The sequence below is a fragment of the Bos indicus x Bos taurus genome, chromosome 6 (genome assembly GCF_003369695.1).
Source record: "Bos indicus x Bos taurus breed Angus x Brahman F1 hybrid chromosome 6, Bos_hybrid_MaternalHap_v2.0, whole genome shotgun sequence".
Taxonomy (NCBI): Eukaryota; Metazoa; Chordata; class Mammalia; order Artiodactyla; family Bovidae; genus Bos; species Bos indicus x Bos taurus.
Window position 1 is genome coordinate 17,550,315 of NC_040081.1, and position 15,536 is coordinate 17,565,850.

General features: G+C 41.0%; 1 protein-coding gene across 8 annotated transcripts in view; it reads right to left on the reverse strand.

Moving 5' to 3' along the window:
- The window catches only part of SGMS2 (sphingomyelin synthase 2), a 98,512-nt gene that overhangs the window by 57,103 nt on the left and 25,873 nt on the right, over positions 1–15,536 (reverse strand). The window lies entirely within an intron of this gene.

The following is a 15,536-nucleotide window of genomic DNA, read 5'->3' on the forward strand; positions in this document are numbered from 1 at the left end:
GATAGTACTGGGCTGGCAATGTAAGGAAAAACCCGAATGAACTTTTTGGCCAACTCAATATTTGCGTTAAGACTTAATAATAATGGGAAGGGGGTGGGGCCTGGAAGTCAAGTATTTCAGGTCACAGAAGCAGCTGGTTCAAAAGCCCTGAGGCAGGAATCAGCCAGGCAGGTATCAAGAACAGAAAGGCAATGGAGCATTGAAACCCAGGAGCAGAGAGGTACAGAGGCCAGAGGCCAGGGCACTGAGGGCTTTCCAGAGCAGGTGAGGAACCACCAGTACCCAGGCTGCTGTGGAGTGCAAAATGCATCACACTCCAACAAAACGGTGAAGGATTCCCTTGCAATATGTACAACTGCTATGATATTTTAAAGGATTTTTTACAGACTTTATTTTTTAGAGTAGTTTTAGATTCACCCAGAGTCCACAGTTCACAGTTAAGGTTTGCTCTTGCTGGTGTACATTCTGTGTGCTTGGACACGTGTATAATGACATGTATCTACCATTAAACTATCAGAGTAGCTGTGCTGCCCTAAAACTCCTCTGTGCTCTACTTACTTTAACTAAAATTTGACTTGTAGATAGAAGTAAAATGTACATCATTTTCCAGAGGTTTCCAATTCATAGAACCACCTTATATCCTAAGAGTACAGCCCAAGATACACACACACACACACACACACACACACACACACACACCAGATTTGGTATTTGAAGTATATATATCTTTTAAATGCCCAACCAATATCATTAAAATCTATGTTTAACAATTACGGGACATATATGCATCCACAACCAGAAACTGATTTTCAACTGAAATCCCACTTTCACCCAAAATACTCAACTGTTGGAAAAGACTCAAGAATGAATGTGTCACTCCTAGTTATAGATCCAAGAAAAATGAAAACCCTAGTTCACACGAAACCCTGTAGACAAATGTTCTTTCTGCATTATTCGTAACATCCAAAAAGCAGAAACAACCCAAACGGCCAGCTGATGAATGGATGAATACAATGCTCTGTACCCATATAATAAAATATTATTTGGCAATAAAGAATAATGAAGTGGTGATACATGCTAAAACACAGATGAGCCTTAACAACATTATACACACTAAGTAAAAGAAGCCAGTTACAAAAAATCACATACTTCATGATTCCACTTCTGTGAAATGTGCAGAAGAGGAAAATCCACAGAGACAGAACACAGACGAGTGTTGCCAGTGGCTGGAGGCAGAGGAGATTGGGTAGTGAATATCAGTGGGTAGGGGCTTTCTTGGGGGGATGATGTAAATGTTCTAAAATTAGGTAGAGGTGATGGTTGCACACCTCTGTGAATACACTAAATGAACTGTACTCTTTAAAAGGGTGAATTTCGTGGTTATGAATTGCATCCCAATAAAGTTGTTATAAAAATTAAAGAACAAAGGTATATCTGAAATGCTGGGTACAGATGAAATAAACTTCAACTGGTCAAAAATGCTACATTCCAGTAAGGCCCATAATAGGAGGTAAGCAACTCTGTGCTCATTTCAGATACCATACAATACTCTCAGTGGGACATGTTTAATCCTTTGAAAAGATCACCCCACCATCAGAGGATGTTTTTCTCATTTGGGACCTCACTCTAGCTACTACCTCTCTCTACTCTCCCCACCAACTCCACTAACCTGACCCTGTCTGTCCAACAGCTCCGCTAATAGCCAAACTTGTAGTCACCATCGTGTTTCCCCTGGACTGCATTAATCCCTTCCTGTCCCAGTTTTCCACACTGACCTTTCTACAAATTTACTCTCATTTTAAACCCTTCAGAGGTTCCCCCTATTGAAGCCATTTCTGGAACACTGAGGTACCATTAGAAGAAATTAATTATATTCATATGCAATTAGATAGTACATGGATCAAAAGGGTCATGTGCCTCTTAATACCAAAGTTAAGTGTTAAGTGATAGTTGATCAGTTGTGTCTGTCTCTTTGCAACCCTATGGACTGTAGCCCACCAGCCTCCTCTGTCCATGGGATTTCCCAGGCAAGAATACTGGAGTGAGTTTCCCTTCTCCAGGGGATCTTCCCAACCCAGGGACTGAACACAGGTCTCCTGCATTGCAGGCAGACTGTTTACCATCTGAGCCACTAGGGAAGCCCCTTAACGTCAAAGGTGCCTACAAATGCAACCTCAGAGTATCCCCAAACTATGCCTGTCTCTGCCTTCAGGGACACTGGCTGCAGCGCTAAGAACCGCCAGTAATCTCGTGGGCTAATCTCTGCATCTGCCAACTTAAGCTACTCTATCAAAAGGATCAATGTAATTACCTGTTTATAAGGTCAAGAGTTAAGTTAGCTTAGATAAATACCTGATTAAGCAAGAACTGGGCTAATGAAGAGATTTTTCAAGAAGACACATTGGAAGGTCCAATATTTTTCAGGTACCTACACACAGCTATATATAAAAACAAGCCCAGAGTGTCAAGATGGGAGAAGCTGAAACTTAAAGTAGCTCATAAAACAGGGCCAACATTTTATTCCTTAGGTAGCAAAGGTAAATGAAATAAAAGAAGAGGAGAGAGTGGCTCCTGGCCTGTAACAATGTGGACAATTATAACTGTTTATAACATGATGGTCTTCCCTGGCGGTGCTGGTAGCAAAGAACCTGCCTGCCAATTCAGGGCTGCAGGAGATGAGGGTTTGATCCCTGGGTCAGGAAGATCCCTTGGAGGAGGGCATGGCAAACCACTCCAGTATTCTTGCCTGGGAATCCCATGGACAAAGGAGCCTGGCAGGTTACAGTCCAAAGAGTCACAAAGAGTCGGACATGCCTGAAGGGAGTTAGCACAGCACACATATTAATGATGCTGATAAAATCATCAGCTTATAGATTTTTCCATCTAGTCAAACTTAAAATGTGTGCTCTTTTTGAAAAGGAGAGGTAAAAGGAGAGGGTGCTAGACTGTAAATTCATGCTGACCATTCCAAACACTCTGTACACATCCCAGAGTAGTTGAGAAGACCCATTTAAAAGAGTGTTATGGAAGAGCTCATATATCTTAATCTGAAGTGTATGTACCATGCATCACTTCATAAAGGAATAAATTAAAGGATACAACCTACAAAGTAAGATACTCCTACAAGAGGAGCAATGCAGAACCCAAAGCCAAGTAGAGACAGGGTTCCTGATCACAGGAAGCAGTGGGAGGGGCGGGGATGTGTTTCCCGTGACTGAATACTCTCACCGGCTCCCAGTAGGGGAGCGCCACACTCAGCACCTCTGGAGCTCCTGACATGATGCATAACCTTCCGGTGCCTCAGTTTCCTCGCCTATAAATAGGGATAACAGCACTAACTTCATGGGGTCCTTAAGAGGGGTGAGGGCATTAATATTTATAAACAACTTAGAAACAGCACTTGGTGCAGAGCATGCATGACCCGTATTTGTTAGCTGACTAAAATAGAAACGAAAAGAAAAGGGGTAACAGAGGGTACTAGGTAAGTCTTAAAACACGACAAAAACTGGGCTACATATTCAGTTCTCAGTTCCTTGGCAGCCGGAGTAAAAGAGAGAAGAAACGAAATTTTCCAGGCTCAGAGGCAGACTGTGGTGTCTCCATATCTGCATGTACTGGGAGGGGAGGCGGGGAGTAGGGGATCGGTTTCCCAGGGCAAGAAAAGCTTTTCTTGACACTTGGCCCTAACATGCTCACTGCAGGTCTGTACACAGGGGTGGTGCGGGGAGCTGCCCGTGAGAATGGGGTCCTTTGTCCGAAGGACACAGCTCTGGGAGCTGCCTCAGTCCTTGAGGGTTTGCTTGCAAACATAGCTCTCTGTCCCGCCACCCCAGAGATTAGGCGCTTATTTACTGCAGACACCTGGAATTCTGGACAAACTTCTCACGTACAGGGAAATGTTATCTGGTGTAAGAAATAATAACAGGGTGCCATTCCCATGCTCTCAAGATTTCTTGTGACTTTTTGTAAGATGTATAGGTCAACCAAGAAAATGTTAACTGTCTTGTCTTTCTCACGCTTTTCTGGATAAATATAAGATGCTGAATAAAGTCATGGTCAGACCGCTTCCCTTTATGGAGATGTGTCTGAACCTTTCGACCCCATCTTTGTTGTAGAATTCCTTTGCTGTAGTTTCCTTTCTCAGCCCGGCCATGCACGTTCTCGGGACCTGATCAACTTTGCCGGCTGGCACCAGCAGGGTGGTGAGCAACAGCACCGACCAGGGAGACCACCATATGACATCACATGACAGATTTTCATCATGTGTGTGCTAGTTGCTCAGTCGTGTCCGACTCTTTGCGATCCCATGGACTGTAGCCCACCTGGCTCCTCTGTTCACTGGAATTCTCCAGGCAGGAATACTAGAGTGGGTTGCCACATCCTTCTCCAGGGTATCTTCCCAACCCAGGGATTGAACCCAGGTCTTCTGCATTGCACGAGGACTCTTTACCATCTGAGACACCAGGGATGCCCCTCAATAAATTCTGAAGCATAACTCTCCAGAGTTTTGTTTTGCTGTTGTTTTTTTTTTTTTGGCAGGAAACCAAGGCAACACAATACAAATAAGCGGCTCCAATGGTCTGGATCATTTCAGGAACACAACTGCACCAGAAATCCATCCTTTATTTCAACATCCGCCAGCCATGCATCTGACTAGAGCTGAAGAGAAGGCAGTTCCAGATTTGTGGAATAAATTCTCTATATCAGGAGACAACCAAGATGCAGCCACATAAAAACACTAAGTAACCTGATGCATAGAAAGTGACTTTCCATGGAAGCATTTGTTTTTAGGCCTAATGGACTGGAGAGTCATCGTCTGGCCTAAGAACAGCCATGATCATCTCAGGGGATTAAACAACTCAAAAGAGTACTCCTCTCTGTCATAGTCATCTCAGGCTCTACCCAACAGTTAAACGTGGAGTATTTCCAAATACAAGCACAGAAGCTCTTGTGCTTAAGGAGCACTTTATTGTAAGCTGGAAAATAGATGAAATTTTCTTTTAAAGACTAGTTGCATGAGTGCTAAGACACTCCAGTCATGTCCAACTCTTTGTGACCATATGAACTATAGCCCACCAGGTTCCTCTGTCCGTGGGATTCTCTAGGCAAGAATACCGGAGTCGGTTGCCTTTTCCTTCTCCAGGGTATCTTCCTGACCCAGGGATTGAACCTGGGCCTCCTGCATTGGCAGATGGATTCTTTACCACTAGTGCCACCTGGGAAGCCCCAAAGACTAGTTATAAGAGAGCAAACCTTAGCAAGAAAAGGACCTTTGTTCCTTCAGATATCCCCATGCTGTACATGGAAGACATGATATTTTCCACGGTTACTCCTCAAGTCCTGTGAGTACACTGATATTCCAGTGATTTGTCAGCTTTTTTCCAACAGGCAAAGTGTGTTGTTGTTCTTAAGACTGATAATCTAAGAATGTTTCTTCACATTAAAATAGTGTTCATCCTAAAGTTGTTAATCAACTATAGCAATGTATTTTCATTTTAATTCTTAGGTGGGTATTGCCAAAGCTGAGGGCTTCCCTTGTGGCTCAGCAAAGAGTCCGCCTGCAATGCAGGAGACCTGGGTTCAATCTCCCAGGTTTGGGAAAATCCTCTGGAGAAGGACACGGCCACCCACTCCAGTATTCTTACCTGGAGAATCCCCATGGACAGAGGAGCCTGGAGGGATACAGTTCATGGATTCCTGAAGACTCGGACACAACCGAGCGACTAACACTTCGACTTTCTCACTCAGTCACCGGTAAAGAGTTGCTGGCTCTTTTCTGTCAGGCTGTACACCCCATGAGGGAAAAGACCTCACGTGTCAGGTTGTCTGCTGTTTTTCTGGCACACAGGTGATGTTATTTGTTCACTGACTAACCCCCAGTTTATAAGACAGTCAGCTGTGTTCCTACCGGAGAAGGCGACGGCACCCCACTCTAGTACTCTCGCCTGGAAAATCCCATGGATGGAGGAGCCTGGTGGGCTGTAGTCCATGGGGTCGCGAAGAGTCAGACATGACTGAGCGACTTCACTTTCACTTTTTACTTTCATGCATTGGAGAAGGAAATGGCAACCCACTCCAGTGTTCTTTCCTGGAGAATCCCAGGGACGGGAGAGCCTGGTGGGCTGCCGTCTATGGGGTCGCACAGAGTTGGACACGACTGAAGCGGCTTAGCAGCAGCAGCAACAGCTGTGTTCCTAACAAGTCTCATGTGAGCCCCTTGCAAGTTAAGACAGGGAAGTCATTGAAGTAATCTTACACAGTGGGGAGGAAAGGAGGAAAGCATTTTAATATCACACAACCCACAAGTCTGATGCCTTGAAGAGTGTCAGAAGCGAAGTCCTTGGCGTATACAAGCAGGTATGAGTAAGAGAGGGAGAGAGACGGGGGCAGGATGGCCCACTAATTCAGATGGGTGCTGTACGAGTAAAATTTTATGATGAGAATGCAAACAGTGTTTTCTAATTATAGACTCTTAAATTTGAAATATCTTGAAAGGTCACTCTGTACTTCTTTCTGCCTAATACAGTAGGCAGCATTCAAGCATCCCAGAAATAGAAGTCCTTTAAAGAAAAAAAGCCCAGAGAGAAAGGTTGAACTAACAGATTAAAAAGCCCTGTGTCTCCCCCAACTCTACAGTTTCTGTTAGGTTTTCCATGAAGAAACAATCAACAATCTAGTTCTTTCCTTCAGACACAAAGTTACTGTTACATCCCAATTTCTCAACTCCTTACAGTAAAAGTCAAAATAAATAGTATCACACAATATCATAACAGTGAAACTTCAATAATTACCTGATTTTAAGGAATGCTTCTGGAGCTTTTACAACCAAAGAAAACAACCGTTCATACTTTAACGCTGAAAGTGAGACGGCGTTTTACACTCATTGGTGAGCAAAGGAACTCGAATCAAAAAAGTGAGATACCATGTTTCACATATTAAATTAGATAAAAAAAAAAACCCACAAAAATATCAAGCCACCCTCCAGGACTACCGTAAAATACATTTCTTGTATTTTACAAACTACCTATGAATGTGACATCCCATAGCCTCTGACATCACCAATAAGAGGGAAACACTAGAAAAAACTAAGTGGCCAATACTAGGGGGCTGCTTAGATAAACCGTGATGGAGGAATGCAACAGAACACTGAAATACTTCTCTACTACGATACATCCATCCGTGCAAAACAGTGACACGTGGATGACCCTATTTATCTTGCTTTTTAAAAGTCGCGAGCATAAACACTGGAAAGATCATGCAAAATTTTAACAGGTGATAGATTTATAGATGGCTTATGTTTTCCCTTTGATTATCCAGGTTCGAAATTTTCTAAAATAAACATGAGCTGTTATTAATTTTATAACTTAAAAGTTAAAGAGAAAAGGTGAGTCCTAAACTCCCAACATAAATTTCCAAATATTAGCTATCATATTAACAGTCTTTTTAAAGAGTTTGTTATGACAAGCACACAGTCTTTTTAAATACCATGTACTAAGGATAAAAATAACAAACCTCTTTTTCATTTTGGTTACTATGTGTGGTGTAGGCACATAAAAATATTCTGTCCTGGAAACTTAAAATGTTTTCTTTTTATCAAGATGCCATTTGTGGTGATGTACCACCAGGTAGCCTCTCTAGTTAAATATAGCATAATTATATAGTTCATAAAATTAAAATGAAATGTACATATTTATTGTGATGATTACTGTTGCTCAAGTATAATCCTGTCTTTGAAAATAAAAATGAAATTAGAAGTAAAAATGAAACCTGACAAACCAGAAAAATGAAGTGGATAAATATGAATTAAGACAGAAACAAATTGGGGTGGGGGGAGATATTATTAGAAACAGGCTGCCAGACAGAGAGAGGTCACCTCTGGTCAGGGAGAAAGGATGTTTGTGGGGGAGGCAGAGTGACTCCTGAGGATCTGGAAATACTATAATCAAAACCTCAAGGATTCTGTAGTATAGGTACCTGAGTAGGTTAACAGAAGGAAATACTATAATCAAAACCGCAAGGATTCTGTAGCATAGGTACCTGAGTAGGTTAACAGAAGGAAATACTATAATCAAAACCGCAAGGATTCTGTAGTATAGGTACCTGAGTAGGTTAACAGAATGAGCAGGCTAGCTACACCTGAGTAATTAAGGGATCGGTAAACTTGTGCGCGTTCATCAGCCCTCGTTTGGAAAGGTTTCTTTAGAATCCTAAATCTCTCCTTCCTGTAATCTGTGTCCTTTAGTTCTTGTTTTTCTCTCTTGTAAACTTGTTGTCCTCTCTATTCAGATTTCCAAGAGTTTGTTTACTGCAGCCTCCTCACTAGTTATCAGCAGTTTGCTTCTTCTGTTTAGAAAATGAATAATTTGTACTTACTTTAACTCTTATAAGAAGCTTCCCAGGTGGGAAATTTATTGTGGTGGATCACAATAAACTGCGGAAAATTCTGAAAGAGTTGGGAATACCTGACCACCTGACCTGCCTGTTGAGAAATCTGTATGCAGGTCAGGAAGCAACAGTTAGAACTGGACATGGAACAACAGACTGGTTCCAAATAGGAAAAGGAGTACGTCAAGGCTGTATACTGTCACCCTACTTATTTAACTTATATGCAGAGTACATCATGAGAAACATTGGGCTGGAAGAAGCACGAGCAGGAATCAAGATTGCTGGGAGAAATATCGATAACCTCAGATATGCAGATAACACCACCCTTATGGCAGAAAGTGAAGAAGAACTAAAGAGCCTCTTAATGAAAGTGAAAGAAGAGAGTGAAAAAGTTGACTTAAAGCTCAACATTCAGAAAACGAAGATCACGGCATCTGGTCCCATCACTTCATGGGAAATAGATGGGGAAACAGTGGAAACAGTGTCAGACTTTATTTTTTGGGCTCCAATATCACTGCAGATGGTGACTGCAGCCATGAAATTAAAAGACGCTTACTCCTTGGAAGGAAAGTTATGACCAACCTAGACATCATATTAAAAAGCAAAGATATTACTTTGTCAACAAAGGTCTGTCTAGTCAAGGCTATGGTTTTTCCAGTGGTCATGTATGGATATAAGAGTTGGACTATAAAGAAAGCTGAGCACCAAAGAACTGATGTTTTTGAACTGTGGTGTTGGAGAAGACTCTTGAGAGTCCCTTGGACTGCAAGGAGATCCAATCAGTCCATCCTAAAGGAGATCAGTCCTGGGTGTTCATTGGAAGGACTGATGTTGAAGCTAAAACTCCAATACTTTGGCTACCTGATGCGAAGAGCTGACTCACTGGAAAAGACCCTGATGCTGGGAAAGATTGGAGGCAGGAGCAGAAGGGGATGACAGAGAATGAGATGGTTGGATGGTATCACCGAATCAATGGAGATGAGTTTGGATAAACTCTGGGAGTTGGTGATGGACAGGGAGGCCTGGTGTGCTGTGGTTCATGGGGTTGCAAAGAGTCAGACACAACTGAGCGACTGAACTAACTAACTCCCAGGTGGCACTAGTGGTAAAAAATCCACCTGCCAATGCAGGAAATGCAAGAGACGTGGGTTTGATCCCTGGGTCGGGAAGAAGAGAGTTACCTTGTCCACCTGTGTCTCATGACCCATCTCAGACATCCTTACTCTTAGGTTTCCTTCTAAACAATGTCAAAGCAAATTACACATTAGCATATTTACATAATCTGCTGTTTCACAAAGTGATGTGTATCAAGGTCTTCTTTTAAGTCTCGGATAATGTTCAGAGGACAAAATATGAGTCAAGAAAGTAAACTCTCAGGGACTTCCCTGGTGGTCCAGTGGCTAAGACTGGCTCCCAATACAGAGAACCCAGGTTTGAACAATGGTCTATATAGTCAAAGCCACAGTTTTTCCAGCAGTCATGTATGGATGTGAGAGTTGGACCATAAAGAAGGCTGAAAGTGAAAGTATTAGCTTTCATGAAAGCTCAGCCATGTTCAACTCTTTGCAACCCTATGGACTTTAGTCCGCCAGGCTCCTCTGTTCATGGGATTCTCCAGGCAAGAATACTGGAGTGGATTGCCATTCCCTTCTCCAGGGGATCTTCCCGACCCAGGGATCGAACCTGGTCTCCCACATTGCAGGCATATTCTTTACCATCTGAGCCATCAGGGAAGCCCAAAGTGAAAGAAGGCTGAGCACCAAAGAATTGATGCTTTCAAATTGTGGTGCTGGAGAATACTCTTGAAAGTCCTTGGACTTCAAGGAGATCAAACCAGTCAATCCTAAAGGAAATCAACCCTGAATATTCATGGGAAGGACTGGTGCAGAATCTGAAACTCTAATACTTTGGCCACCTGATGCAAAGAGCCAACTTATTGGGAAAGACCTGGATGCTGGGAAAGACTGAAGGCAGGAGGAGAAGGGGGCGACAGAGTATAAGATGGTTAGATAGCATCACCAACTCAATGGATGTGAATTTGAGTGAACTCTGGGAGATAGTGGAGGACAGAGGAGCCTGGCATGCTGCAGTCCATGGGGTCACAAAGAGTCAGACACCACTTAGTGACTGAAGAACAACAACTTCAACAGGGAACTAAATCCCACAAGCCGCAACTTAAAGTTTTCATGCTATAACTAAAGATCCTGCATGCCTCAACAAAGATCAAAGCTCCTACTTGCTGCAGCTAAGACCCTGTAGAGCCAAATAAATAAAGAAATAGAAAGAAAGTAAACTCTTGGGACCAAAAAAATTTATCTGGTGTCCAAATAAAAAAAAAAAAACAACAAATAAAATACCAGGAATAACTGGAAAGGGGAAAGAAGAAAAAAGTGAAACAAGGGGCATGCTAGTAGAAATTTTTGCAACTGACTCTTGAGCAAAAAAAAAAAAAAAAAAATGAAATGAACCAAGGCATCCAGAACCCAAGAATGAAGAGCACATTTTAAGGGTAGGGGCCAGAAGTGAGAATAAACACGTGAATCAGATACCAGCCTGCTGGTAGCACCCAAGCTCTAATGGGCTGGCACAAAAATGCATGGTGATGCTGACCAAATACATAAATCAGCCATAAGCTTTTACGGTGAGCTTCTAAATCATGCATGGTCAGAGGCTACACTTCAGAGTACATGAAGGAAAAGTCTGAGTAAGCTTTATGAATGTCATTATTAATGACCATCCTAGACTCTCTCTTGCTATTGAGATACAATCGATGGGCTTTGAATACTTCGGACATCACCTTGATTTCAGAATATAGCACCTTCAAGAGAAGGATGGGGTTTAGTGCATCGAGAAAGAAACTTTGAGCCCCCCCCCCCCCAACATCCCTACAGTGTCTAAAGCTTGCCATAAAGAAAAGTGAAAAACTCCTATTTACTCTTACAGAAAGGTTTACAGATAGAAATGTTACATCACATTGTTATACCCCAATGCTACATCACATTTCTAAACAAACTTACTAAAATACGTCTAGGAAATGCAAGTATGTGTATTCTCTCCAGTAAGAATACACACATTCATTTTTCACTGTTTCATGGTACTTCAAACTGTAATAGTGTATTAGGTGGTGAGTCACTCTCTAATTGAGAGCAGTGGGAAATACGATGAAAACAAGAAAGTAGAGAGGCTTCCTGAGGGACCAAGCATGCGCAAAGAATACTTTATTACAAGCAGAAGACCTGATTTGAATCTGGATTCTGATATTCCTAAGTATATCAGAATATTCTAAGTATATCAGAATATCAGTATATTCCTAAGTGACTTTAACAGTCACTTTAACAGATTCAACATGCAGAAAACCAGCAAACTTATAGTTGAACTCAACAACACAACCAGTCCATTGGATCTAATTGACATCTCTAGACAGCTTCGGGAGAAGGCAATGGCACCCCACTCCAGTACTGTTGCCTGGAAAATCCCACGGATGGAGGAGCCTGGTAGGCTGCAGTCCATGGGGTCGCTAAGAGTCAGACACGACTGAGCAACTTCACCTTCATTTTCCACTTTCATGCATTGGAGAAGGAAATGGCAACCCACTCCAGTGTTCTTGCCTGGAGAATCCCATGGACAGAGAAGCCTGGTGGGCTGCCGTCTATGGGGTCGCACAGAGTTGGACACAACTGAAGCGACTTAGTGGAGGCAGCAGCAGACAGCTTCATCTAGTAACAGCAGAATACACATTCTTCTCAAGCTCACATGAACATGCACCAGGAGAGACCATATCTTGCACCATAAAACACACCTTAATAAATTTAAAAGAACAGAAAGTCTATTCTATTCTTTTACTGTCTCCTTTTATATCAAAATGGAATTAAACTAGGAATCAATAATGAAAGATAGCTGGAAAATCCCCAAATAGTTGGAGATTAAATAACACATTTCTAATTAACACAAGGAGCCAACAAAGAAATCCCAAGGGAAATTTTTTAAATGTTTTGAATAAAAATGAAAATACAACTTATAAAAATTTATGGATGCATCAAAAACAGAGGGAAATTCATAGCACTGAATGCACAATTCAGAAAAGAAGATCTAATATCAATAATCTAAGTTTATACCTTATGATACTAGAAAACAAACAAATTAAACCCAAAGTAAATAGAAAAAGAGAAATAACACAAAATTAGAGCATAAATCAATGAAATTAAAAACAGGAAATCAAGAGAATTTAATGAAACCAAAGCTCATTATTTGAATAATGATAAAATAAAATCAACAGGTCTCCAGGCAGTTAATCAAGAAAAACAGAGAGAGAACACAAACTACTAATATCAGAAATTAAATATTCAAACAATCTGCAAAAACTCAAAGAAAGAAACCATCTGCATAAGCCTATATGTATTAAATAAATTGAATCAGTAATTAATAACTTTGAGGATTTCCTGGTGATCCAGTGGTTAGGACTCAGTGTTCTCGTTGCCAGGTCCCTGGGTTAGATCCCTGGTCGGAGAACTGAGATTACGCCGCAAGCCACATGGCACAATCAAAAAAAAAAAAAAAAAAAAAAATTAATAACCTTATAAAATAGAAAGCACCAGGCCCAGATGGTTTCACTGGTGAATTCTACCAAGTATTTAAGAAAGAATTTATACCAGTGTCTTTCAGAAGATAGAAGCAGAGGCCACATAAATAAAGTCAACTGATCTCTGACAAAGGAACAATGACAATATCTTGCAGCAGACAGTCTTTTCAATAAATGGTACTAGATCAAGTGGTCATTCACATGCAAAAAATTAACCTAGACACAGCTCTTATACCCTTCACAAAAGTTAACTCAAAATGGATCACAGGCCTAAATGTTAAAAACTAAACTAACTCCTAAAAGATAACATAGGAGAAAACCAATTGACCTTGGGTATGGAGATTATTTTTTCACTACAACAGCAAAAGCACCATCCTTGAAAGAAATAATTGATAAGCTGGACTTCACTAAAATTAAAACCTTGGACTCTGTGAAAGGCAATGTCAAGAGAATGAGAAGACAAGCCTACGGACTGGGACAAAAATCTGCAAAAGAATATCTGATAAAGGACTATTCTCCAAAATATACCAAAAGCTCTTAAAATTCAACAATAAGAAAACAAAAACCCCAATTAATAAGTGGGTCAAAGACTTGAACAGACCTCATCAGAGAAGATACAGAGATGGAAAATAAGTATATGAAAAGATGCTTCACATCATATATCACAGGGAAATACACATTAAAACAACGAGATACTATTACAACTATCAGAATGCCCCAAATCTGGAGCACTGACAAACCCAAATGATGGTGAGTATGCAGAGCAACAAGAAGACTCGCTAACTAACGGTCAGAATGCAAAATGGTACAACCACTTTGGAAGACAGTCTAGCGGCTTCAACCAAACTAAATATACTTTTATCAGATGATCGAGCAATCGTGCGCCTTAGCATATACCCAGAGAAGCTAAAATCTTATGTCCATACTGAAACATGTACATAAAAGTTTATAGCAAGGTTATTCAGAACTGCCAAAAACTGGAAGCAAACAAGATGTCCTTCAATGGGTGAGTGGAGAAACTGTGGTATATCAGATTATTATTTATTAATAATAATGGTATATTATTCAGTGATAAAAAGTAATGACCTATTTCAAGCTACAAAAGAAAAAAAAAAAAAACATGGAAGAGCTTTAAGGGCAAATTGCTAAGTAAAAGAGCCAATCTGAAACGGGTACACACTGTATATGATTTCAACTATATGACATTCTGGAAAAGGCAAAACCATGGAGCTAGGAGAAAGATCAGTGGTTGTCAGGGCTTGGTGGAGAGAGGAATGAGTAGATGACGTACAGGGAGTTTGGGGTTGAAGAAACGATTCTATATGATACTGTAAATGATGGCTATGTCATACGTTTGTCAAAACCTATAGAATGTACAAGAGTGAGCCCCAATGAAAACTATGGACTTTAACAATAATGCGTCAACACTGGCTCATCATCTGTAACAAATATACCCCATTAGTGCAAGATGTTAATGATTGGGGAAACTGGGGGACGTGGGGGCAGAGCCTATGAGAACTCTGTTACTTTCCGATCAATTTTTCTGTCCATGGGGTCGCAAAGAGTCGGACACGACTGAGCGACTGAACTGAACTAAAAACCACTCCAAAAAATAAAGCCTACTAATTTACAAAAAAGTACTTCTCGTAATTATCTATAAACTCATTCATTTTAAAGATATTTTAAGAGAGCAAAAGTTTTTTTTCAAAAATAAAAACAAAAGAACCCCTCCAAATACTGTGATTTAACCTGTAAAGCAACACTCAAAAATTAATGTCGAAATAGCCTCCAGTTATGTCCTTCAAGGACAATGACAGTTTGCTCAAGCACAACCACTGATCTAAAACTGCCTTATAACTGAAAAGCACTTAAGTCTTTTAAATATAGAGAACTTTCTGAACACTGCTTAATGTTGATGAAACAACATTTGTGGTTAGGGCAGCATTCCGTTTTGTCACTCTGCCCCCGCAGGTTTTCATACTCTAGGTACATATTCATTGCAACAGACATGAAGATGACGTTTTGTGTACCAAAGGGCAGGGCACGCATTATCCTGCTGAAATGAAAGGTTCCATTCAGGGTGGCGCACAAGCACAAATAAGGAGGGGGCTTAGCACAAATCTCTAATGTGTCATACGCACACATGTACCCTGTTGAAATTACAACTAAGACTTGTTTTCCTTCCAAAATGACATTTTTGGGACATCCCTTAAGAATATTCTCACAGCCAAAGATGCACTTTAATAGAGCTCCCTAAGATGGGCTCGAAAAAGGACAGAAAAGGTATGGACCTAACAGAAGCAGAAGATGTTAAGAAGAGGTGGCAAGAATACACAGCAGAACTGTACAAAAAAGATGTTCACGACCAAGATAATGATGATGGTGTGATCACTGACCTAGAGCCAGACATCCTGGAAAGTGAAGTCAAGTGGGCTTTCTAAGGCCCACTTATTCCTTGGAAGGAAAATTATACCAACCTAGACAGCATATTAAAAAGCAGAGACATTACTTTGCCATCACTATGAACAAAGCTAGTGGAGGTGATGGGATTCCAGTTGAGCTATTTCAAATC